The 27,506-nt window shown below is 42.8% G+C and overlaps 1 protein-coding gene across 1 annotated transcript in view; it reads right to left on the reverse strand.

Annotated features, from left to right (window-relative positions):
• The window catches only part of PTPRF (protein tyrosine phosphatase receptor type F), a 953,410-nt gene that overhangs the window by 859,924 nt on the left and 65,980 nt on the right, over positions 1 to 27,506 (reverse strand). Inside the window, exons 2-3 of the mRNA XM_033915537.1 lie at positions 25,951 to 26,089; positions 8,274 to 8,355 (exon numbers count right to left, since the gene is read on the reverse strand). The gene's annotated coding sequence lies outside the window, so the exon portion shown is untranslated. The remainder of the gene's footprint in view (positions 1 to 8,273; positions 8,356 to 25,950; positions 26,090 to 27,506) is intronic.

The raw sequence follows: 27,506 nt of genomic DNA on the forward strand, positions 1-27,506 counted from the left end.
GACATAGGAGGAAAAATAGCCGCCGCAAAGTCGAAGCCCACGGGCTGCGGCCTAGCGGCCTGCCCCGGCCGTCGAATGGAAGAAATAAATTTTTTTTTAACTAGAAATAAATGAAATAAAAGAAACCAGCGATTCGTGAAGAAAAGAAACACAAAACGCGGAAAGAGAAGGCACAAAGTAACAAAGTTAAACGTAGAAAGTCAAAGACGGACTTCTCGGCTCCGCAGAAAACTGAGAACTGAGGAGACGCGCCCTACGCTGGGCAGGAAGGCACTCACACATGCACAATGAAGTCGACTCGAAACTTCTAGTTTCTACAAGCAAGTCTGCTTGCGAGGCTTCCACATCCGGGCTCCGTCGATGACATCACCCATATGTGAGAATAGGCTGCCTGCTTGTCCTGGGATAAAAGTAATTTGTATCTCTGTGTATTCCTCGAATGGCAAGATCTAAGGGTATTCCAGTATAAAGGGGCCAAAGGACCAAATATTCCATAGAGAAGCATAAAAATGACACAGGAGCATTTAAAGTGGATCCTAAAATGGATTGGGAGCCAATGAAGCTTTCTCAACAGAGGGGAGACATGATCGTACTTTCTCTTCCCAAAGATGAGTTTAGCTGCCATATTCTGTATTAACTGAAGTCTTCTCAAACTAAATATACAGAATTAAAATAATCCAACTGGGCAAGTACAATAGACTCTACCAGCACTGAAAAATGATCTTGATGAAATAACGATCTAACTTTCCTTAACATACATAAACTAAAAAAACAGCTGTACTAGGGAGAAATGCAGAAGAGAGCCTCTGGAAGCAAATAGGATTTTGGCAAAATATTTTACAAAATCCAGCACAGCTGTAAAGCTAGGACCTTTGCTCAGTACTACGTGAGCAATCCACTTATCCTTCAGGAAAGCTATTCATTGAAAAGGATACTTGACCTTCTAGCTGGCTCTTCAGCCTCCCATTCAAACAAAAACATTAACAAGAATCCAGGAGAAAATGTCCAGTGTATCAAAAGAATCACCTTGGAGGGAGGAAGTGAGATTACGCCACTCAATGGCTGCTTGAGCCAGGAGCTCTGTTGGGGCCGAGCAGTTAATTGAGCTAATTAGATGAGCAACAGCAATTTTTTTTGTACCCCCAGTAATGGAAGCAAAAAAGAAACTCCATAAATTTTGTTTTCTTACTGGGGAGATGGACAGGACAGGACAGGTTGTGGGCCATCGACGAGTAAGAAAAAAAATGGCGCCAGTACTTTCGGAGTCCGAGGGCAACAAGATACTTGCCAAATTCCTGGGAGAGGCGGAGATTACCCCGCAGATCTTGCAGTCTTGGTTTTGCGATCTCAAAGCGGAGATGGTCAGGGTCTGCAAGGATTTTAAAGCGACCATGGCAGAAATTCGCTTGGAGGTTGTTGAGCTGGGCTGTATGGTGGCGGCCACAGTGGAGCATGTTTTGGGGCTCATGTTTTGGGGCTCACTGGGTGCGGCTATGGACCAGACTGATTCAACATTGCAAGCGCTACAAAATCAAGTAGAGAATTTGGAGAATCGCTCACACCGCTATAATCTCCGCTTTAAAGGGGTGACTGAAGGGGAGGAATATAAAAACTGTGTTACACGGGTTCGGGACATATGTGTTGCTTTATTATCTGACACTGGGAGTTCTCCGCAGGAGCAGACTGTAATAGCCCGGGCTCACCAAAGCCTGGAGCCAGCACGGAGTGCCAGGACTAAGGATATTATTGCATGCTTTGCAGATTTCAATCTCAAAGAAAAAGTGCTGCAAGCTGCCCATCGCAAGCAGGACTACAAATAGAATAATATTGCAGTGGGAATATTTCAAGACCTTGCTTGGGCTACCTTGCAGAAGCGACCTAATTTTAAAGAGGTGACACATTTGCTCTGTGCTGTGGGCCATAGATATAGAGGGCTTTTCCATTTTTGAGTTTGGATCACGATCAATGGTAAATCAAGAAAGGTTCAAGAAGTTGAGGAGGCCTGGGCAGCATTGAAGGATCTGGGTTGTAAGACTTTTCCGGAAACTATGGCCCCAGCGCCTAAGATGGCAGAAAAGAGATCCACCGGACACTAGACCACGGTGACCCATTCCAGTACAAAGTAGATGCGATCTAATACTTCATATGATCTGCTTGGGGGTCATTAGTTCCTTTATCTTGCTGGGCGCCAGCTGGTAGTCAGCTGGTGTGTGGCAGCATGCCTGGTGGACAGCTTCTTCATAGCCAGTTGTTAATTGTGTTTTAGGTCTAATACACTGTTTTAGTAATGCTGTCTGTTGGGGGGACTGGATTCTATGGTTGGTAAAGGTTGAGTTTGGTTGTGATGGGAGGGGGGTGATGAGAGGGGGCGGGAAGGCTGACAGATGGGGCTTTGGTTGCCTTCTGGGGGGATTTCACTTCTTCATTCTGACTGACCGCAGGGTGGGTAATCAGAGACTGCTGGGGGGGGGGGAAGTAGGGGTAGGAAAGGTGGGATAGGAGGAGAGAGATAACTTTTGATAGGATCATGGAATGTCAATGGCTTGAATAATCCGGGGAAGTGGAGTATTGTTTATAAGGAGTTGCATAGGTTACACTGGGATATTTGTCTCTTACAAGAGACCCACTTGAAGCCGAGAGATGGGCATCTGTTGCGCTCGTCTCAATATGATAGTGTTTGGATTCACCAGGCTTCGGGCCTCAGAGAGTTGGGAGGTTGGCTATCTTGATAGTAAAGGTTTTGGAGAGGTGGTAGATCAGTAGGGAGTAGATGCAGTAGGGAGATGTTTGGCTATCCAGGACGCATTCAGGGGTCTCTTCACAGTCATCAATGTGTATGGCCCTAATTCTTCACAAGCAGCCTTTTATTCTAAGCTTTATGATGGCTTGGGCAGTTTTGTTAAAGGGGCTATTTTTTTTGGGGGGGGGGGGAGATTTAATGTTTGTCCTGATTTGGTTCTTGATCATTCTAGAGGTGGGCGACATGCGAGGGGAGGCATAGTAAAGCTTTTTTGAAATTGATGCATATGCTGGGGTTGGTGGATTGTTGGAGACTTCTCCATGGTACACTGAAAAATTACACGCATTATTCTCATGCTACACAAACTTACACTAGAATTGATGGTATATGGGACCACAGGAATTTAAGGGGCGGGATTCAGAGGGTGGATATAGGAGTGATACAAATTTCTGACCATGCTCCGGTGTGGATATATTGTACTGGGCTCCGGGATACTATCACTTTGTACCTTCAGGATAAAGACACAGGTGAAGTCGGGGATGGGGTTCTCTGGGATGCTTTAAAAGCAGCGATACAGGGAGTTCTTGTTAAATGGGGAGCCCGCAAGAAACGGGATAAGGCACAAAACTCCCTAGGGTTACGGGAAAGGATTGTGACCCTGGAGTGCCAACATAAGCTAGCTCCGACTCCATCATTGTATGACCTATTGAAGAAAGCAAGGCTGGACCTCCACCAGTTGCAATTGGAAGAAGTAGAATTTCGTAAGGCCCAATTAAAACAAGCTTTGTTTGAGAGTGGCAATAGATCCAGTGCTAAGCTAGCCCTTTATTTGAGGGCCAGGAGTGTGCATAATACAGTGCGGGGAGTGCGGAATTGAGTGGGGACTCTTCTTTATACTGATAAAGGGATTAGGGGAGCCTTTGTGGACTTCTTTTCACATTTATATCGGGGGGGGGTCTCCAGGATTCTTTTTGGGGGGTGGAGGCATTTCTGGATAAATTGTCTTTACCCAAACTTTCTCAGCAAGATCGAGATGATCTGGCATGACCTGTTATGGTGGGGGAGGTAAAGAGAGTGGTTAAGAGATTGAAGGGGGGGAAGTCCCCTGGGGTAGATGGACTCTCCAATGTTTTTTTATAAACAGTTTGGTGAACATTAATACCTGCTGTTAGTCCGTGTTTGCAATGGGGTACAGGAGGGGAAACCCTTAACGCGCTCTATGGGAGAGGCTGGTATAACATTGTTGTTAAGGATCCTGAACAGGGTGGTGCATATCGGCTCTTCTCATTGCTAAATGTGGATGCAAAGATTCTTGCAAAGGTGTTGGCTTTGAGATTGGGTCGGGTGCTTCCAGGTCTTATTAACATTGATCAATCCAGTTTTATTCAATGACGTCTAGAAGGAAATAATATATGTCATACGCTACATTTAATGTGGGGCGCTCAGAACTTTCAAAGCACAATGGTGTTATCCATTGATGCGGAGAAAGCTTTTGACAAAGTTACGTGGGAGTTTTTATGGTCGGTAATGGATAGGATGGGGTTTGGGCAATGAATTAGGAGTTTTTATATGGGGCCACGTGCTTGTCTTCACATTAATGGGTATTATACGGATCTTTTCTCTATTAATTGCAGTAGTAGACAGGGGTGTCCTCTGTCACCGCTCCTGTTTGCTCTTCATCTGGAACCGTTAGAATGTTGTATTAGGGAACATGGAACTATTAGGGGACTACATATGGGTGGGAGAGAACACAAGCTTTCATTGTTTGCAGATGACATTCTTTTATATGTCTGCAATCCGAGCAGCTCTTTCCCAGTGCTTATGGAGGTGTTTCGTGCATATCACCAGGTCTCAGGGTTTAATAAAAATATGGCTAAGTCTGAATTCTTGGGGGGTCTATATAGAGGATGAAGAAGAGCAGAGGCTACTGGATGCCTTTCCGTTTTGGAGAGCACGAGATTGTATTAGATATTTGAGAATCCAACTTCCGAGGGATTTGTCTCATTTATATGAGCATAATTATGCTCGGATTGTGTAACTAGTTAGAGCTGACTTACAGCAATGGCAGGGGTTATAGCTCTCTTGGTAGGGACGCATTGCTGTGATTAAAACTCTACAGAAAATACAATCGCGCAGCCTGCGACCTAAACCACTGCCCTCCATACCTTCTAAAAAACTCCGGCACTAAATTTCGTGCTCTCCTCATACAATGGACACAAACTATGCTCACAGATGGCCTTTTCCCACCAAGACCTCAGCGAAATCATTGTCACCCCAATTATAAAAGACTCTAAAGGAGCAATAGATCAACCATCCAACTACAGACCCATAGCCTCAATACCACTCTATGTCAAAATAATGGAAGGCCTAGTAGCCAAACTCCTCACCAACTATCTAGAAGACCACAATATACTCCACCCTTCACAATCTGGCTTCAGAACCAGTTACAGCACTGAGACACTACTAGGCTCCCTCCTGGACACAGCTAGACAATACCTCAGCACAGGCAGAAAAATGCTCCTTATACAACTGGATCTCACCGCAGTTTTGACCTAGTGGACCATAACATCCTTCTACAAATACTAGATACAATAGGAATCACAGACAAAGCACTCACATGGTTTCAAGGATTCCTGAAGTCCAGAACCTACAAAGTAAAGTCGAACAATGAAAAGTCAGAACCCTGGTACCCCAAGGATACCCTTTATCCCCTACACTCTTCAACCTCTACATCGCATCCCTCGGCACCTACCTGGACAAATTAGGCCTAACCTCCTACAGCTATGTAGACGACATCATCATTCTTCTCCTCTTTGATCAACCAAAACCCTTCATGACAGACGCTCTACACAAAACATTGGAAACAATAACATGGATGAAAGACCACAAACAAACTAAACCCAGACAAAACAAAATTCATTCCCTCGAAAACAACAAAACCCCAACCATAACAAATCTAGTTATAAACTCAACCACATTCCCCATACAGCCCACTCTAAAACTACTGGGAATGACGATAGACAGGTGCTGCACCATCCAATCACAAATCAATAAAATAATACAGGAATCATTCGCTGTCATGAGAAACTTAAGGCAAGTGCAAAAATTATTCAACAGAACACAATTCCAGATCTTAGTCCAGGTCCTAGTACTGGGTCTTCTAGACTATTACAACATTCTCTATCTCCCCTGCCCCACAACCATGATTAAACAACTACAAACAATCCAAAACACAGCTCTAAGACTCATCTACTCACTGAGGAAACACGACCACAACACCGAGGCGTACCTCAACTCACAGTGGCTACCAAAACAAGCAAGAATACTATTCAAATTCTACTCTCTACTATTTAAAATCATAAACGGCGACAGCCCAACCTACCTGAATAACTGCCTAATCCAAACCACCACAACCAGACAAAGGAGAACCCACACTCCATTCGCGTACCCTCCAATCAGAGATGTCAAACGAAAGAAAATATATAACGGCCTCCTAGCTACACAAGCAGCAAAACTAAATCACCAACTTTCCAATTTACTGATAACGACCTCAGACTACAAAATATTCAGAAAATAAAAACCATACTATTCAAAAAAAACATACTACCCAACAAACCCCTGAAATCAACCTAACACCAAAAGAACCATCTCTACTCTCCAATACAATCTAATGTCACAAGAACCACCTCAACTTTCTGTATCAACCTTCTCTACTCTCTAATTCCTCTGGAAATGGCCAGATTTCTCCTTGTGTAAACCGCCTTGAACTGCAAGGTAACGGTGGAATAGAAATCACTAAATGTAATGTAATGTAAAATGAATATCTTACCACGGTTGTTATTTTTATTCCAAACTCTTCCCATTGAGGTCCCCAGAGGGGTGCTGAAGACTTTACATAGGGAGTTTTGGCTGTTTATTTGGCAGGGTAAAACCCCACGGCTTGGGCAACAAGTGTTTTGGTCAGCCCAGGAGGAGGGTGGTAGAGCTGGCCCTAATTTACATTGGTATTGCCTAGCTGCGCAGCTTCGCATGTTGTTAGACTGGATTGTAGCGGAGTTCAAGCCGGGGGTCCAAATTGAACAAAGCAATGTACCGCATTGTTTGTTGAAGCACTGGATTTGGGCCTCATATTCGGATGTAGAACGGTTAAAGGGGGTGTCTAATCCCTTTTTTGGACATTTAGTGAGGACTTGGGGAAAATGCGTCATAGTGAACAGCGTGGCCAGAGGATGTCTACTTTAGCACCTATTGTGGGGAGCCACTGTCGAGCAGGAACAGGGTTTTTTTTGTAAGTGGGAGGAGAGGGGACTTTTTACTTTTCGGGACGTGCTTAGGGGTGAGACAATCCCTACTTTTGACAAGTTGGTAACTAGAGACAAGGGGTTTAAGGATGATTTTTTTTTTTTGCTTATATGCAGTTGCGTCACTTTATGATTTCAGTAGGGTGGAGGAGGGGGCAATTCCAGAAAGTAGAACATCTCTGGGGGCTTCTGGGTAGGGTGCCCCGACCTATTTCGGTCATCTATAAGTATTTGCGAGGGCAGAATTTAGTTCAATTTAACTTTAGGCAACATTGGGAATCAGATTTACAGGTGCAGTTTACGACTGCTGATTGGATCAGGATTGGTGTGAAGGTACAGAAGGCATCCCATTGCGTTCTGGTCCAAGAAAATGCTTATAAAATTTTGACAACATGGTATCTGACACCAGAGCGGGTACATCTCACTTACCCTCAAGTTCCTAATGTGCGCTGGAGGTGTGGGGAGAGTCCAGGATCGTTTTATCATATATGGTAGGATTGCCCGATCATTATGGGGTTTTTTGGCTTGCGGTGACAATGGCTATGACTCAGTTCAGATCTTGCCCCAAACCTGCTTTTTGGATATCCATAATCATAGGAGTTTGCCATGGCAGACAAAACTAGTGCGGATGGGATTTGTGGGTGTTAAGTGTCTTGTTGCACAATACTGGAAACACTCCGTTGCTCCTACTAAGGAGGAATGGTTACTTAAGTGTAGCAAGTTGGCCCAGATGGCTGCTAAACATTTGGGTTTTTATGAACAACAAGAGCGCACCTGGCATAAAATATTTCAATGCCTGAATATTCAGGGGGGGGGGGGGTTGAAGTGATGTTTGGTGGGCTCTCTGAAGAAACCACAGAGGGTCCCTCCTATGGAATCTATTTTTGTTGCGGGTTGGAAGGGGAAATTTTGGACGGAAGACTTGTGGGTTTGCAATGGGTGTGTGTGGGTTTGCTGTTATGTTGGATGCTTTGTCATGGTATAGAAAAGGTTGTAAAGAGGAGTTATTGGATATTTGAAATGCATTCTTTGTTTCTATGTACACTCTGAGGAATTTGGGGGGGAGATTGCACATGTTCTTTTCACTGTGGGGTAGTATATTTGTGTTGTATACATGCTGGTTATCAAAAAAACTTTCTAATAAACATTTATTGAGTTTATTTGTGTTGTATACATGCTGGTTATCAAAAAAACTTTCTAATAAACATTTATTGAGAAAAAAAAAGAATCACCTTGGCTCTCTTGCTGCAGCAAGTCCCATTCTGCCTCCTGAGTCTCCATGGAAACTATCAGCAGATAACAGCTGAATGCAGGCTAATCACAACCCCAGCGTAGCACAGAAACATTTCAGGGAACAAAAACCAAAATGTTTGTTTAATAATAATAATAATTTATTCTTATATACCGCCAGACCATAACAGTTCACAACAAATAGAGCTGAACATGCAGCGAAAATACAATTCATAATAGAAATACATCAAATTGTAAAATATAAGAAATACATAATTATTTTTAAAAGCAAAGAGTACATTAAGATACAAACTTATCAAATAGTTGTGTCTAATAATTTACTAAAACAGAAATAAGAGGAAGCTTCTAGCATGATTTTTCCAAACCAAACATTCAATTCAGCAGCCTTAAAAGAGAGGGTTCTCTCAAGAAACTTCTTATAACGACATAGATCAAAGATCACTCATCTACCCGAAAACAACTCACAATACACCAGCAGACTACACCACTCTCACATGTGCATACGTAAACATCAGAGCCATAAGCCCCAAGACAGAACACATAAAAACTGGATAGAAGAAGAAAACCTAGGCTGCCTTTTCCTCACAGAGACCTAGCTTACTTCTGACTCAGACCCCAGAATAACGGAACTCTGCCCAAAGAGTCACAGATAACAATGATCTGCAGAGAAAATAAAAAGAGGAGAAGGAATAGCCATCATAGCCAGAAACACCATAAACCTAAAAATACAAGACAAAACAACCACTTCATACAAGGACCTACTAGCCTGTCAACTTTCAAACACATCACTCAAAGGAACACTAACATACATGCTCTGTTATATATCCCCAAGAAACTGAACACAGCAAAACCAGAATTTGAAGACTTTATATACCAAAACTCACTAACGACAACCTACAACTTAATCCTAGGAGACCTCAACCTCCACCTCGAAAACCAATCCTGCAAACAAGTAGAAAACTTACTATCATACCTCGAGGCCTTAACATACAAAATATTAGACCCTCAAGCCACACATGAAAAAGGACACCAACTCGACATCGCAGCCTTCATGTCCCAACAACCCACACAACCAGAAATCCAAATATCAAACGGAAACTGGTACCGTTCCCTCTGGTCAGATCACTACACTTACTCCTTCAAAATCAACTGGACCAACAACAAAAGCACACCAACTACTCAAAAAATAACATACAACTCACATAAATACATCAACCCCACCATATTCTGGACAAAAGCAAACACAATAATCCAAGACTACAATCCCAAAGACTTCATCCCACAATGGAACCATCTAAGTACAGCAACCCTGGATGAACTAGCCCCAGAACAACCCAAAACCAGAATCCATAGAAAATCAGACAAATGGTTCGACAACGAACTACCCCTACTCAAAAGAAAATGCAGACAACTAGAAAGAAAGTGGAGAAAAAGTAGCCAAGAATCCACTAAAAAAACTTGGAGAACACTGAACCAAAAAATACGAACAAAAACTGAAAGAAAAAAGAAAGACATACTGCACAAAGCAAATAGGAGAAGAATCATAAGACACAAAAAAGCTGTTCCAAATACTAAAAGAACTCACAGATACCACACCCTGACAAATAACAACTCTCCCTCCTCCCTCAGCCACCCTCTTAGACACATTCTTCAAAAACAAGATTGCAACTTTCAGAGCCACGTTCAATGGAACAACTACGCACCTAGAAGAGATATCAAATCCCCCCCCCAGAGAAAGAAGCAGTCGCAGCTGACAGAATCTGGTCTCACTTCTCACCTATACAATGGTCAGATTTCAACAAACTATAATAAATACACCCACACAGCCTGTGACTTTAACCACTGCCCCCTATACCTACTGAAAACCTCCAGTACACTATGCCGCACCCTACACCTACAATGGATACAAACTTTACTCACAGATGGCCTTGTCCCACAAGACCTCAGCAAAATCATCATAACTCCGATCCTAAAAGACCCCAAAGGAACAACGGACCAACCTTCCAACTACAGACCCATAGCCTCAATCCCACTTTATGTCAAGCTTATGGAAGGCCTTGTAGCTAAAGCCCTAACCTTATACCTAGAAAACCACAACTTACTCCACCCCACACAGTCTGGTTTCAGATCCAACTGCAGCACGGAGACCCTACTAGGAACATTAATGAACACCGCTAGACAACACCTCAGTACAGGAAAGAAAATTATCATACAACTAGACCTCTCAGCAGACTTTAACCTGGTAGACCACGACATCCTTCTACAAACACTAGACTCTATAGGAATTTCAGGCAAGGTACTATCATGGTTCAAAGGCTTCCTATAATCCAGAACATACAGAGTTAAAACAAACAAAGAAAAATCAGAACTATGGTCCAACCCCTGCGGAGTACCCCAAGGATCACCTCTATCTCCCACAATCTTCAACCTATACATTGCTTCCCTCAGCTCCTACCTAGACAAACATGGCCTAACCTCCTACAGTTATGCAGATGACATCACCATTCTCCTTCCCTTCGACCAACCGGAGCCCATCATGATAGGCACAATACACAAAACACTTGAAACAGAAGCAATATGGATGACAGAGCATAAACTAAAACTTAACCCAGACAAAACAAACTTCATCCTCCTAGAAAACAGCAAAACCCCAACCTTAACAAACAGTAATAAACTCGATCTCATACCCCATTCATCCCACGCTAAAACTCCTTGGAATACCGATTGACAGAGGCTGTACCATGCAACCACAAATCAACAAAATAATAAAAACATCATTCACAACTATGAGGAACCTAAGATAAGTTTGAAAATTCTTCGACAGAAAACAATTCCAACTTTTGGTATAATCTCTAATCCTAGGCTTAATAGACTACTGCAACATACTATATCTCCCCTGCCCAGCAACCATGATAAAACAATTACAAACAATACAAAACACAGCCCTAAGACTCATCTACTCGCTAAAAAAATACAACCACATCACAGAAGCATACCACGACTCACACTGGCTCCCAATACAAGCAAGAGTACACTTCAAATTTCCCTTATTTCAAGCTATAAACGGAGACAGCCCAACATACTGGAACAACCGACTATCTCAATCTGCCTCAACCAAACACAGGAGAACCCACATACTATTCACACACCCACCTATCAAAAATGTCAAACAAAGAAAAATGTACGACAACCTACTAGCCACTAGAGCAGCAAAGCTGGACAGACAACTCACAAATCTGCTATCCTCGACCACAGACTACAAAACCTTCAAAAAAGAAACAAAATCCCTACTCTTCAAAAAATACATCAAACCTTTATAACAGAACCAGACCTGCCCCAAGCTTCACCCACAACACTATCTACATAGCAAATCAAAAAAATATTCAAATGTATTTCGTAGCATCATGACAATTCTTGTGTAATCCGCCTTGAACCATAAGGTAAGGGCAGAATAGAAATCACTAATGTAATGCAATTTAATAGAAGGGTATGTAAACAAATGAACTCTATGTGTAGGCTTATTAGAATGGTTCAAAGAAAAGTGAGGAACAAGATAGTGTGGTATGCGAGGTAAGCCTGCTAGGATTGGGCCTAGTACAAAACCCATGCCTAGAGCAGGTAATTCCTATGCTGTTCAAGATAAAGAACATTTTACCTTCTTGCCTGATATTCCCACTAAATCCAGCAGAGGGAGCCTAGGGGTTGAGCTACAGACTTCCCCTCCCCCTCACCTTCCCAAGGTTGATGACCAGAAATGCTTTGCACCTGGGAAGGTTGGGCGGGGCTGTAAGTTCCTTAACCTCAGAGCTGGGCAGTTGGAAAGGCAGAGGGAGAACTGGAGAGCAGGAGAATGGTCACAGGAACAGCACTGGCAGTCTAGCTCAGGACTAAGAGCTCTGCAGGACTTTCAAAGCCCAGAATGTATGGAAATTGATGAGGCTGATACTGGTTTGACTCCTGAACTCTCTGAAGTTCCACAAGCCATGGAACTAGAATTTGAACCAGGCCCAGAGGTTCATTCTGTTCAACCTATGGAAGTGTGTGTCTCCAAGGCAAGTTCCAAATCTGCCTAAGGAAAAAGGTATTGCAATTTATTATGCTTTGGGACACTGAACTGTTTTGTTTTTCTTTTTTGAAGCTGTGCTTTGTTCTCCCTTGTTGAGTTGGTGCAGGGAAGCACAGAGTCTTGGGACTGAAAGAACCTAAGCTTAGTGGTTTGCTGAGCTCCTTCCTGTGCTGGAGAAAATAATTATTTTTGTTTTCTTTTTCCAGCCAGTGTGGTGGGGGATTTAGCCCCACGTTTTGAGGTGGGATAGAGGGCTCGATTGTGTAGCAAATATTACAACACGTGGAGCACACCACCTGGCCAGCATTTCCATTTGCTGAAGAAACGCAGTGCTGTGTCACTGATCTTTGGACCAGTTTCTATTAAAAGGAAGAGACTGTTTGTTTTGTTAGTTTTGTTTTTTGGTAAGAACTTTAAAGCTGAGGCTCATGAATACAGAGTCCTTCTTACTTTAGCTGTGAGTTTGAACTTTAAAGCATATAATATTGAAATTGAGATTTTGAAGACTGCATTATTTGTTTGGAATCCTGATGAAAAGTTTGTTGTTTTTTTTTGTTTACTGCTATGCAGCAGAATAAAGTCCATTCCTGATTTTCAAGAAAACTTACCTGACTTTTGGCAAAATCCTTATTCTAAACCTGGTGTCTTTTTCATTCCTTGTGGAGCCTTCCGTGGCTCACAAGAATACAAATCTTGTTCCCGCAGTCCTGGACACATTGCCCTGAGAGTGCGGGTGACAATAGCCTGGTGACATGCCGAAGATTGATTTATAACAAATGTATGTAAATTTAAACAAGATTCTGACCTCAATCGGCAGTGAAGTTTCTGATAAAAGGGGAGTAATGTGCTCCCATCTTTTTAGGCCAAAAATCAGTCGGACTGCAGTGTTTTGAATCACTCAATTTTTTAAGGATTTTCTTGTAGGCGCCCAGATAGATGATATTGCAATAGTCAAGGATACTTAAAACAGAAGACTACACTAACAAATGAAATGAAGCTTCATCGAAATATTTCTTAATGGTGTGTTGTTTCCAAAGCACTGAGAAACATTTCTTAAGTAATAAATCAGTTTGCTGTTCCAAAGTAAGGTATCTATCTATAGTCACTCCCAATATTTTTATAGACTGTTCTATAGTATAGTCAAGTCCATTCAAATGCATCAGTGTTTCTTTGATCTTATCGTTAGGAGTTGCAAGAAAAAAATTTAGTTTTTTCTGAATTTAATTTCAATTTAAAGGCAGTCATCCAGAGTTCAATCTGGCTCAGAATGGTCGCTAAACAATTTTTAAGCTCGACTGAAAAGCAAGTTAACGGGATGACTATAGTAATGTCATCCGCGTAAATATAAAACCTAAGATTTTAACTTTGCAAGAGGTTTCCCAGAGATACAAGATAAATATTAAACAAAGTAGGGGGACAAAGGCGAACTTTGCGGAACCCTACAAAAATTTTTCCAACGATAAGAAAGGCTTTCGTCCTTGAACACCTGGTACGATCTTTTACCCAGGAATCTTCAAAACCAGTTTAAGACATTTCCCGAAATACCAATAGATTCCAAACAGTCAATAAGAATGGTATGGTCCACCAGGTCAAAAGCACTACTGAGATCTAACTGCAGAATCAAAGCACTTGTACCTTGACTAAATAATGTATGGAGATAATCTAACAAAGAGGCCATGACTGTTTCGGTACTAAAACCTGACCGAAACACAGACTGATTATCCTGTAATATATTAAACTTATCCAAATATGTAGTTAGTTCTGCGTTAACCAGACCCTCCAACAATTTAGTAAACAAAGGAATACTAGCAATGGGTCTATAGTTAGATGCCATAGTAGAAGATTCTTTAGGATTTTTTTTTTTTTTATAATCGGTGTGATCAAAATCTGACCCAATTCCTTTGGAAATGTCCTATTGGATAATAAGAAAGTAACTCAATTAAATAGTTTAGCCTTGAAAGTGACAGGGGCAACTTTCATAACGTTCGGGGGACAGCTATAAAGCATATAATACGAATTGACATACTTAGAGCTCCTTTTACAAAGGTGTGTTAGGGTCTTAATGCGCGGAATAGCGCACGCTAAATTGCCACACGCACTAGACCTTAATGCCAGCATTGAGCTGGTGTTAGTTCTAGAAGCGTAGCGTGGATTTAGTGCGCGCTAAAATCCTGCGTGCGCTAAAAACGTTAGTGCACCTTAGTAAAAGGAGCCCTTAGTATAAAACTTACAAAAGGTTTGCCAATTGAAAGCTGTAAAATTGTTCCAACACATGTCAACTCTATGGTCATCTAAACATTGAAGGACAGGGAAACACAGATGATTGTTTAATGGGAGCTGCTAGAGAAGTCCTCAATTTTTGTATTTTAGTATTGAAAAAAATCTGCCAGAACATCCGCAAAAAGTGTGGATTCTTCAGTAGAACCAGTAAACACCTCTATATCATAGAGGTCGTTAACCAGTTTAAAAAGACTACTACTATTAGTTGATGAACTGCCAATCTTTTGAGCATAAAAAAATTTTACGTTTCTCTTTAATCAAATTTTTATATTCTTTTAATTTTTGCTTCCAAGCCATACTATGTTCCAAGGTTCCCGATTTTAAACACTGTTTTTCCAATTTTGTTAGTTCCCTTTTTACAGATAGCAGATCTATATCATACCACCCATCTAAATTTCTAAATCTCTTTCTTCTCAATTTAAGAGGGGCCATTTCATTTAAAATGTGGGTACTGGTGTCGATCCACGAATCCACATATTCAATGTCATCATTTTGATTTGAAATTATATCATAGTGTGACCAGAATTCAACAGGCTTAATCAGGCCTCTACTGGCTTGAAATTTCTTATTTCTTTTGTTTTCTTTAGCTTTTGATTGGACTTTTTTATTTGCCAATCGAATTCAAAGTTGGTCAGACCAATTGGCTTGTTTCCCCACAAATCTTAGGATTAACTAGTTCTTTAGAAGAAAAAGTAATCAGATCTAACTGGTGGCCTTTTTGATGAGTTTTTACTGGGGTTGATTTAAAATAACCTAGTGAAGAAATAAATGACTAAAATTCTTTAATATCGGTTAGATCTACTTGTTCAAGATGAATATTAATATCACCAATCAATAAATTGTAAGAGCCTGCTATTGAATTTGTTAGTAGAAATTCAAAAATGTCATCATTTGCTGAATTCCATTTTCTAGGAGGAATATAGAACAGGGTGATTATTAAAGCATCCGCTAGGATATTGGAGGTTAATTTAAAAGATAGAACTTCTAAATCTCTAAAAATAATGGCTAGTCCTCTACCTCTTCCCCAAACTCTAGCCAAGGATATGACTTTAAAACCTGGGGGAAGACATTCTCGAATAATAATGTCACTATCTGACATCAACCATGTTTCAATAAATAAAACAAAATCAAGATTAGATTCTTTCAGCCAATCATTAATCAGCTGGGACTTATTTTGCATGGATCATATATTTAAATAAGAACACAACTTTTGATAACTAGGGGGGTCAACTGTAGAAAGGTAGGAAGGAGTAAGTCAAGGTTTTCAGTACTCATCATTTTTTTGTACAAGACTTAGTCTGTGAGAAACAGGCAGAACTGGTATATAAAACGGGCCCAATTCGGTACAATCATACAAATAACGGTACAGAGTCGTTGGTGTACTTATCTTAGCAGGGCGAGTCATTGTATAGAGTACAGGGACAGAAAAAGAATAAGACAAAACAGCTGACCAACTCCTAAAACTAATTAAATAGAAGAATAACAATATAATCGAACAATTTTTTTAAAAGTGCCATAGTGCTAATACTATAAGATCAGTTAATAGAAAGTCAATAAATAAAAGGAACTAAAAATCCGAAATAGTCTAAAATTAAGTTCATAGTACTTATCAATCTTGATCCATCGCTTCATGAAGTCGCTTCGCAAAGGTGCGAGCGCCTTTGGCATGCGCCTTTGACAATCACTTCCCTTCTGTGCTGTAAGTTTTGCCAGCACTCCACATGGAGGGTAGCAGTTGTAGACATACACCATAAAGCATAATTCAGGGTAAGTAAGTACAAGCACAAAAACAGTCCTTTCAAAATAAGCATACAGTGCTTTCAGGAAAACCAGTAGCCAAATTCGCTTGGTTCAATTTAACTCCATTAGCTCTGGTTCCATTTCAATCTCTGGACAAGCTTCCTGGGTGTCCACGACTTCAAACTCTGCTGGAATAGAATCTCCAGAAGCGGGAAGCACCTCTTCAACTTCTTCCATTTCCCAGTCAAAAGCCCCATGGTCTACATAGCCGAGAAAAAGCTCCTCCTCTCTCTCTCTCTCTCTCTCTCCCCTTAACTCCTCTAAGAGCCTCTCTTTAAGGAACGCTAAACTACTCCCCTTCACCATGCAGAGGGGGATGGCTTTAGGTTCTCTAGCTGGCTGTGTGAAACCCTGCATCCCTGCTCTGCCCTGTCTCTATTTTAAAGGGCCAGGAATTAATTCAGATCTTATTCCTTTTGCAGGATTACAGGCAAGTTTGGCAAAAGCTGTCACTGGCTGCTTGTGTTTCCTCACTGTTTTCTCCCTATGATTTCAAGGGAGGTCAGCATCAAACTGCCCTGCAGAGCTCACCTGGTCAGCTCTTCTGCACAGGATCTTAGTATTCCTAATGCAGATCTCAGGACAAATCCTGTGCGGGCGCTTCCTTTATCACACCCTATTCTGTGAGACAAGGAGACTGGCGGCGACAGTTGAGACAAAAGGAACAACGGTGGATCTATCAATTACAATCTGTCCAGCCCCATGGATTGAATGCACAGATTGAGTGGGCAGCCGTTTTTGAGCAAGGAAGAGCCGCCATTGGTTAGTGTCCGGTGCATGGTTAAGGAGCCATTGACGGTGTTTAGAACCACCAACACCATTTTCTCTACTCTTTTCCAATTTACTTCTCCTCTGTGTGGGAATTATGTGCTCTGCTTTGAACAGTTTTCCTCAGTAAGAAACAACCCCTGACACAGCTTCTAGCAAAACAGGGATTTCCCTGTCATATTTTCAGTGTCTGCATCATCCCTGGACCACTTTGGGAAGTGTTGGCGATATATAGTTTCCAATGGAGCTGAAAATAGAGCTAAGTAACTATTTCTTACTGTTGGTGTTTGCATGGGAACTGGGCATGATATAATTCAAACTTTTGAGTTTGGAACTTCTGAGTTCTCATCAGCGTTTTTGTGTCTGATGTTGGAATTAGGGAGTTTGCACTTCCATCTGTAATTGTGCCCCACATGTCAAATAGTGCTGGACATTCAAATAATCTTCAGGACAGCAGCCACTGGACTTTATGTGAAGTGGAGGGTTTTTTTTTTTTAACTATGAAGCTCAATTGAGGTTTTTCTCCACTTCATATATTTTTGTGTGTGTACCATTGTGTGTGGTGGGTTAGTAGGTTATGGTGGCTTTGGGGGGTGGGCACTGTAGCTTAGGAAGGGTGCTCCTGGTGTGCTAAATAGATCTCTGCCTTTGATCTGGTAGACCATGAGAAAATGCTACAATGCCTAGACCAGGGGTGTCCAACCTTTTGGCTTCCCTGGGCCACATTGGCTGAAAAAAGGAAAAATTATGTTCTTACCTGTTAATTTTCTTTCCCTTAAACGCAGCAGATGAATCCAGAGACCAATGGGATGGCTCACATCTACCAGCAGGCGGAGATAGAGAAACTGATTAACAGGTGGTCCTATTGGCTCGCACTCCTCCTGTCTCATCAGTATAGCTCCTTGCCCAAGCACACGTAACCAGCAATAGGCATAGCATGTAAAAAACTTCTTTCCCATAACAAATCTCAAAATGTAATAATACAGAAAACAACCTGCCATAATAACAAACTGCAAAAGTTGCACAAGAAAAAACCAAGAGACAATATCCAGAAAGGTGGGGCTCTGGATTCATCTGCTGCGTCTAAGGGAAAGAAAATTAACAGGTAAGAACATAATTTTTCCTTCCCTAGCAACAGCAGCAGATGAATCCAGAGACCAATGGGATGTAGCAAAGCAATCCTCAATCTGGGTGGGAAGCAAACGCCGTCTCCGCAACAACCGAAGCACAAAACGCCCCTACCGCATGCGCCCCCCCACATCCAAGCAGAAATGGGGAGAGAAAGTACGCTCGGAAGACCAATTAGCCGCGAGACAAATCTCCTCCAAGGAAAAAAACCTCTGGGCCGAGCCCAAGAAGTAGCCATCGCTCCAGCGGAATGGTCATGAAGTTCTTTCGCCAACTGCTTCCCTGCCAGCAAGCAAGCATAAAGAATGTCCTCCTGGACCCATTGAACGTTTGAGGCGTCCCTTGAAGAATGCAAAAAGGAGATATAAACAACTAAAAGTCGTAAGAAACCGAGCTCACAGAGAACGCTACGTACATATCAAAAAATGCAGTTAATAAAAGCACTGCTCCCAATTTCCCCTCCCAGGAAGAAGGAAAGAAAAGCGAGCATGACATAAAAGAAAGGATGACACCCCCCTAGAAAGAAATAATGGTACCATCCGAACTGATACCCCATATTTCGGAAATAAGAAATAGGAATCCCCGTTGAACAAGGCCTGCAACATAGAAAACTGCAGAGCTGAAGCCATGGCCACAAGAAACCCCATGTTCAACGGCACAGCCCTTTAGAGTCCCAAAAGACAAGGATGAAATGAAGCCTTTGGTAAACTGAGAAGAAGTACGTGAAGATTGTACTCCAAACCGGGCTTTCTAAGAGGCGCGTGAATATACCGCACTCTGTTTAGGACCTGAACTACATGAAGCTGAGAAGTAAGCGAAGAGCAATATACCTAGCCCTTGTAACAAGCTAAGAATGGCACTAGAAGCTGAAGGGAATTGAACGCTAAGCCCTCGGCAATACACCTGTGCCAAAAAGGAACTCTGGAGTGGTTCAAACGTTAAGAAGCACCCAAGAAAGGAAAAACCTCCAAAAGGAAGCAGAAGCCACAGGAGAAGACATCCGTAGCACCTGGATAAGAGAAGAAACAACCTGCTTCGCATAATCCTTACACGTCAGCCAAGATTTTTCAAAAAACTAGGTCGTAATACTAAAGTAGTACAAATATCCATGTTGAACGGACCCTAGGCGAGCAAAGCCGGAGATACCAGGAAACTTCTTAGTCCGGCTGTTGAAAGACTCATCAAATCCGCAAAGTAAGGATGGTGCCGCCAATCCAGAGATTTCTACAAATACTGTGCCCGGAAAGCGAACTCGAGGTGGCAAATCCAAGCCATCGGAAAACACTGAAAAAGAGAAGGCAGAAGCGAGAAAGGAGCCATGCAGCTACCCCCTCTAACTCCCACTCCCTGAGCCCGCCGAAGAAGCTAGGAAGCTTAGAATTGAGAGACGAGGCCATGAGGTCTAGGTCAAGCAGATCTCACTTCCATAAAAAGAGCTAGAATGCTTGAGCCACAAATCTCAATATCCAGGATGCAGAAGATTACACTATTACTAACATGCACACTTTCCAGAGCGTACACAGCGCTGTACACTGTAACATACAAGAAATGGGCCATGCTCAGATTCCGCGGAGAGAAAGTCTATCCAAACTCTTATCCTGATCCATAAAAGGATCTGCCAACAGAAGACGAAGATGAGAGTCCACCCATTGAAGCAGAACAACTTCACCTGCCAATGAGTACAACACTTACTGCCCAAGCAGTAGAGAAATACCCCCATCCTAATACTGACCAAAAGGACCCTCAGCGGCAATCCGGAAGAATGATCTGAAGCTCCAGAAAGGTAGCCTGACCCTGCTCAAGAGCAGAAGAATGAACAAGTACTGAGTCTCCTCTGAAGACCAGACTCCAGGAGCTGAGGATGGAAGCCACGGAGCCCCCCAACCCGACAGCCCGGGATGGTCGGTGGTCATGAGATAGTCCAGCAAAGACCGAGGCATGCCTTGAAAAGAGAAATCGCGCGGAGCCACCAAATCATACAGAGTGATGCAGTAGGAGCATACCAAATAATTGGTGCCCTGAGATTCCGGGAACCACCGGAACAAAAGCGACTGCTGTAGCGTAAGAAGGGGAAAGCAAGCCGAAGTCCCCAGTGGAGTCAGCAATATGGATCCCAGAAACTGTACAGAATCCCATACTCTTGGTCATGGTAAGCGAAGAAGAATACCAATCTGAGACCGAGACCCCACGCCCAAGTCTCCGGAAAGAAACACATGTCTCTCCTATATGAATAAAAACATCACCCCGATATACCTATAAATAGTACAGGAGAAAAGAGTGCTGTGCAAATTCAAAGATGCACGTGTAAAGAACTGAGGAAAAGATATCACCCTTTTCATGTCAGTCAAATGGCCCGACTGGAAGTCGTCAGAATCAAGCAGGCAGTCAAGAAGAAATTAGATGAATCGCCTGGTAGCGCCAAAACGGTACCACCGCCCACATCACCTAAAACGTTCGTGAAGCCTTGGGTAGGCAAAATGGCATGTGCCAAAACCGAAAGCGCCGCTCCAAGAGAGGCAGGCAAACCAAGTGCCGATTCGGAGTCCATAGAGAAAATGTAAATATACTCCCAGGTTGTCTGCAGAAATGTGTAACCCCGAAAAACTAATTCAGCAGAATGGGATCCAGCCTGCCCAATGCCCCCTATCTCGGGCACCATGCGGTAAGTGGAACAACGTCCCTTAGTTCCCGAAGAACTACAAGAACCGTCCTGAGGACCAGTAACACTGAAAAGGGAAACACAAAACATAGAGACTCCAAGAACGAACTGGAAAACCTGAGGAGAATGCAAAGACGCAAGCATCCTGAAAAATCTTCACAGCCCTCTGACCTGACATTATAGTGTCTTCTCCCTCATGGGAAAGCCTGAAGAGTCATTGGAAGAAGTCAAAATCCCTCAGAATGAAGTGCAGAAGGTCAGGGAATGGCAGAATAAGACTGTAGGATCTGCAAGAAGATTCTCCTAGGAAAAATCAAGGTTCACAATGTAAAGAGGAATATACTGGAACCATGAAAACATTACTAACCCCATGCAACATGAGCGAAATACGTATGTCCTTTAAAGTGAATACGTACTAGACTCAATCAAGATGCTGCATCTACCGCCCCGTGGAAAACAACAGCATCCTTACAGGTATCAGACAAAGCTCACATTGTTAATGAGAGCTTCAGGGATGAGGCTAACAGCCACATAGTGCGTGATCCTCCATGGGTTTGATAGAATAGGTAACTGGCTCCTGGTTAAAAGGAGCTGTACAGCCTTTTCTGTCTGGTTGGGGGGCCCGTCTAGCATGTGCCATGAGAAAATGGTGACAGGAGAAACCAGCGTGATAAGCATGGAAATCTGAAGTCCAGGCCCCCTCAGAAATAGAGAAAGAGAGTCCTGGCCGCAGGAATATGCGCAGTGTCATTATGCCCATAGAGACAGCCCGAACTTGGAAACTGCTTGTACTACCTTTAGGCATAAATATCCTGTGCCACTACTAGACACATGCAGCTCATCACAGAGGCCCAAACAAGGACAGTTACCAATAGACAAAGGCTCAATCTGCAGGGACCCCAAGAGAGACAATGAGATACCTGTGTGAAATACAGGGCACTATCTTACTGCTGATCTCACTGTGCCGTGAGTTGCCGTATGTCGCCCCAGTCTGGAGACAAACCGAGACTGGGTGACCTAGCACAGGTCAGAGTCTCTCTGGTAAACCCCTTGAGTGCTAACCCCCAAGTCCGATTAAACAAGCAGCTTCCTTCAAGGGAGTACAGCAGGAACACAGACATAGACATATAAAGCTGCCCAAGCTTGTCCCAAAGCTGGTGAAACACATACAACTTGTCTGAACCGGAAAGGAGAGAAGCCCCAGCATACCCTGACCAAAGTCAGCTGGAAACAAACTACTGGAACGCTGCAGCTCTCCCGCCATCACCGGAGACCCATGCGCACGCCTGATTCTCGCTGACACGTGGCCGCTGCATCAACGCTCCTAGAAACATAGTCGGATTCGAGCCCCGCAAAATTTACCCTGCCGCGGCTTGCATAGAAAGAAAATCAGACTCGGGGAATAACCAGAAGAACGGCCCACAGCGCCGGAAAAAAACATATCCCATCTCATGCACGCTGCTATAAACCGGCACCTGCACAATCAGCTGCACATGGCCGTGACAAACACTGATGAAAGAGAGCCTCAGAATAAACAGGACTACTGCTGCACTGAAACCCAACAAAGAGAACAAGTACGAGCATGAAATCGCATCGCTACTGCTGCGCTGTAACCAACAAGGAAACAAAGCGCGTGCATGCAAAGGGCGGGAAGTCCCGGCTCCCTCAATGGATTTCTAGTCATAAAACTTAGCCTCAATAAAATATCCATACCTTAAATGTATGATGACCGAACCCACAGTACTAAGACTCCCAAACAGAACCTGAAGTTCAAACAACTGTAAAAGCCAGACATACTCACAGCTTGTTGTTAGGGCCGGTTGAAGCCAGTTTGCAGCAAAAGCATGGCAGAATGTAACAACTGTGGTCTCTTTTTTTTTTTTTTTTACAGAGAAGGGAAAGAAGAACAAATTTGAGACACAGTCAGACCCTCTAGCAATGGAGGGAGGGTGAGGCAGGGACAAGGGGGGCCCAAGTGTAACCTCTAAAGCCGGCACCGTTCAGCCGGACACCCCTGTCTCACTGAAGAGAAAAATCTCAACAGGAGAAAATAAAGTTCCAGCCACAGCCAGAATTCAGGAGCTAGTTGAATAGCGACCTTTTCCTGCTGGGAGATAGAGATTACTGATGAGACAGGAGGAGTGCCAGCCAATAGGACCACCTGTTAATCAGTTTCTCTATCTCCGCCTGCTGGTAGATGTGAGCTATCCCCATTGGTCTCTGGATTCATCTGCTGCTGTTGCTAGGGAAATGTTTCTGGGGCCACACAAACGCTGCAGCAAGACAGAGGAGGGAGCCGGCAAGACGGTAAACACCCGGGGGCAGCAGAGGAAAACACTGCATCGCCCTCGACCGGGGCCGCACAAAATACTTCACGGGGCCGCATGCGGCCCTTGGGCCGCAGGTTGGACACCCCTGGCCTAGACGCTATCGATATCAGGGATGAGGTGTTGAACTGGTTTCGTGGCTTCCTTATGTCCCGTACCTATCAGGTACGCTTCAATCATGATCTCTCCGACACTTGGAGCAACCCATCCGGTGTGCTGCAAGGGTCACCACTATCCCCACTGCTTTTCAATGTCTACATGTCCTCACTGGGTTTGCAATTAACCCAGCTAGGTATAAAATTATTCAGTTACGCAGATGATTTTACAATCATCATCCCATTTGCTAACTCTATCTCCGAAACTATTCCCAAGGCATCAGAAGCTATAAATGTGATGGAACAATGGATGACAGACTTCAAGCTCAAACTAAATTCAGAAAAAATGAAATTCTTCGTTGCTTCGCCATATCCGCTTGACACCAAAACACCATTATGCATTAACAAACTTATTACCCTATTTAGTCTACCATGAGGATACTGGGTGTAACTCTGGACCAATGCCTAACCATGAAAGACCAAGTGGACTCCTTAATCAGAAAGGGTTTTTTCACTCTCTGGAAACTTAGATCTATTAAATCTTACTTCGATACGTCAGCATTCAAAATCCTGGTACAATCCCTCGTACTAAGTCAACTTGACTACTGTAACATTGCATATCTAGCAACTTCCCAAAAGAGCATGCAACGTTTACAATTAATGCAAAATGCAGAGGTAAGACTGATCTTCAGGCTAAAGAAATTCGATCACGTGACACCTTACTACCGGCAGTTGCACTGTCTGCCGATGGAAGCACGCGTAAAGTTCAAATTCGCCTGCTTCTGCTTCAAAGTACTATATGGACTAGCCCCTAATTACATAACTGACCTTTTCTCCTTCTCAGCAAACAAACACAAAAGAAGCTCACATTCGAACTTCGTTTCCCCCCCAGTCAGAGGTTGTAAACAGAAAAAACACCATGAACACCTTCTCTCACATCAAGCAGAATTATGGAGTAAAGATCTAGATTAATTGCTTTCGCCCACTACTTATGAGGAATTCAGGAAGCGCCTAAAAATATACCTGTTCCTGAAGTATCTAGACAACTGACCCATATTTCCCTTTCTCCTCAACAACGGTTTTCTTGACCTATTAATCTCTCTCTTACACCTCTCTTAAATTCAATCAATTTGTACCTTCTTTTAATCTTTTGTAAACCGCATAGAACTTCACAGTACTGCGGTAAATAAACCGCTATTATTATTATTATTATTAAATAGAGCATGTACTTTTTCTTTGAGTGATTTTTCATGCTCTCTCCTTATTTTTTATGGGTAGTTGAATCACCCATTATTATACTATTGCCCAGTTTGCCAGCTTTCCTAATCTCTGAAACATTTCTTCATCTGTCTGCTCATTCTATCCCAGGGGAAGGTAGTATAACCCTAACTTTATATTCCTTCCCTTCACATATGTAATTTCTATCCATATGAATTCTACATTTATCTGTGTTGTGCAGAATACTTGTGTTATTTGATTAAATTCTCTCTTTAACATATAGTGCATACCCTTCTCCAATTTGATCCATTTTTGTCATTGCGATATAATTTGTACCCAGGTAACAGTGTCCTATTGATTGTCCTCCTTTCACCAGGTCTCTGAGATGCCTATTATATCTACCTCATAATTCAGTGCTATATATTCTAACTCTCCTACTTTATTTTTTAGACTTCAAGCATTTGTCTAGAGACACTTCAAATTGTGTTTTTTTTCCTTGTATCTACAGGCTGCTGAGATGACAGAGATAATGTGACATCTTTACTCTGCTTCCCTCTTAAGCACTCTTGGCTTGCTTTCACCATTTTTGAAACCTCTCTATTGGGGCTCCCTAAATGTTCAAATTCAACAGTATCCTTCAAGGATACCACACACCGACCCATCTGTTATTGGGTGACTGTCGGCTCTCCCCCCTTCCCATCTTAGTTTAAAAGCTGCTCTCCTTTTTTAAACTTTAGTGCCAGTAGCCTGGTTCCATCCTGGTTAAGGTGAAGTCCATCCTTTCGAATAGGCTCCCCCTTTCCCAGAAGATAGCCCAGTTCCTAACAAATCTAAATCCCTCATCCCTGCACCATCATCTCAACCATGCATTGAGACTTTGGAGCTCTGCCTACCTCTTGAGTCCTGTGCGTGGAACTGGGAGCATTTCTGAAAATGCTACCCTGAAGGACCTGGATTTCAGCTTTCTACCTAAGAGCCTAGATTTGGTTTCCAAAACCTCCCTCCCATATTTTCCCATGTCATTAGAACCTACATGTATCAAGACAGCCATCTCCTCCCTAGCACTGTCTAATATCTTATCTAAGTGATGCACAAGGTCCGCCACCTTTACACCAGGCAGGCAAATGAATAAAGCAATTTATAAAGATAATAGTACACAGTAAATACATCCCTCATAAACTGAATCAGTAAACATACAAATACATAAAAACATAACAGAATGTTAATGCAAAAAAAGGTAACAGGAAACAGAAGCGTGACCCAATGGTGCTACAGGTCACAGGGTGGCTAAGAATTTGCCAAAAGCCATCTACTCACCAGAGATCAATGGAGTCAGTACAGTGGAATGGTGGCGACAGGAGAAATAGTGTGGATAATAGTCCAAGTAAGCCACAGCAGGTCAGCACATATTAATTTGGATCTGTAATCACACCCATGTTTTAGGCTAAGCAGCAAGCTAGAGAAAAAAAAAAAAAAGATGGCGAAACCATTAGGGACTACAAAAAAAAAAGGGGGTACACATGCAACACATGATTTTATTTAAGTGTAATTTATTCATACCTGTTAATTTATTTTTCTTGAGCCCTGCTAGAGGAGTTCAGACCCCCTGAAATCAGATGAAGGCAGAAATACTCAACTATTCCAGGGTGCAGCTTTGAATTCTCCAGTATGCCTATGCCAAAGCCACCGCCATGTGTGAATCTAATGCTAATGATGTCTTATATACCACTATATCATCACCTGGATTCAAAGTGGTTTACATAAATTTACAAAGGGTGATTAAGAACAAAAATACTGAAAATTATAAACATTGCTAAACATCATGGTTTGAGTTGAAGCCCATTGTTCAAAAAGATATCTCTTCATAAAGGCGGTTAATAAATAATAATAATAACAACAGTTTATATACCACAGGACCGTGAAGTTCTATGCGGTTTACAATGATTAAAAGTTGTTACAGATTAAGTAGATTTAACAAAGTTAAGGGTTAGTGATTAACAGTTCTGGGGATCAGTAGCTGTGGACTCAATAAATAAAGCAGAATTAGATCAACTTTGACACTTATTTGTTTACCCCCATCAAAACCACTGCAGAATTAGTAATAAATATACAGCTTGCAAAGAATATACACAAAATTGATGGAGTTCTTTTACTGTATTTTATTATAAACTGCTGTGAACAGTTGTTTGCTATGGCAGTATATATCACAGAATATCAAATTTTAATAAACAAACACCAAGAGAGAGAGCAAGTGTAGCTTGAGAGATATACCACAGTTCTTCAACCGCTGGTCCGCGGACCGGTGTCGGTCCGCGAAAAAATCTTGCCAGTCCCTGAAGGATTCTGTCCCCGCCGCAACGAAAGGCCGGCGTCAGCTGACTTGCAACTTCCTGTTGCAGTCGTTTTGCTGGAACTCCTGCCTTCCACCGCGTTTGCCTACTGCCTTGTCTCCGCACCTCCAGACCACCAGCGGCAGCTCTGTGTGCTTTTAACTTCAGCACAGAGCTGCCCCTAAACAGTAGTTTAGCGTGGTTTCATGAGGCAGCCTCGGGGCCTTTGCTAGGCCGGCCCACATCGCATCATCGAAGCGGGCCGGCTTAGCAAAGGCCCCGAGGCTGCCTCATGAAACCGCGCTAAACTACTGCTTAGGGGCAGCTCTGTGCCGAAATTAAAAGTACACAGAGCTGCCGCTGTTGGTCTGGACTCTTGGGCCGCTGAAGGAGGGCAAAGAGCAGCTGTCCTGGAGGTTTCTCTTCCTCTCGCCTTTGCGGGTCCCTTTTTTTTTCCTTCAAACGGCAACGGGCCCCAGCATCGACATCAATCAAGTAAGTTCCACTGTTCCTTGCAAGCGGTTCTGCGAGGCCAAAGCTTCC

Source organism: Geotrypetes seraphini, chromosome 12 (assembly GCF_902459505.1).
Source record: "Geotrypetes seraphini chromosome 12, aGeoSer1.1, whole genome shotgun sequence".
NCBI lineage: Eukaryota > Metazoa > Chordata > Amphibia > Gymnophiona > Dermophiidae > Geotrypetes > Geotrypetes seraphini.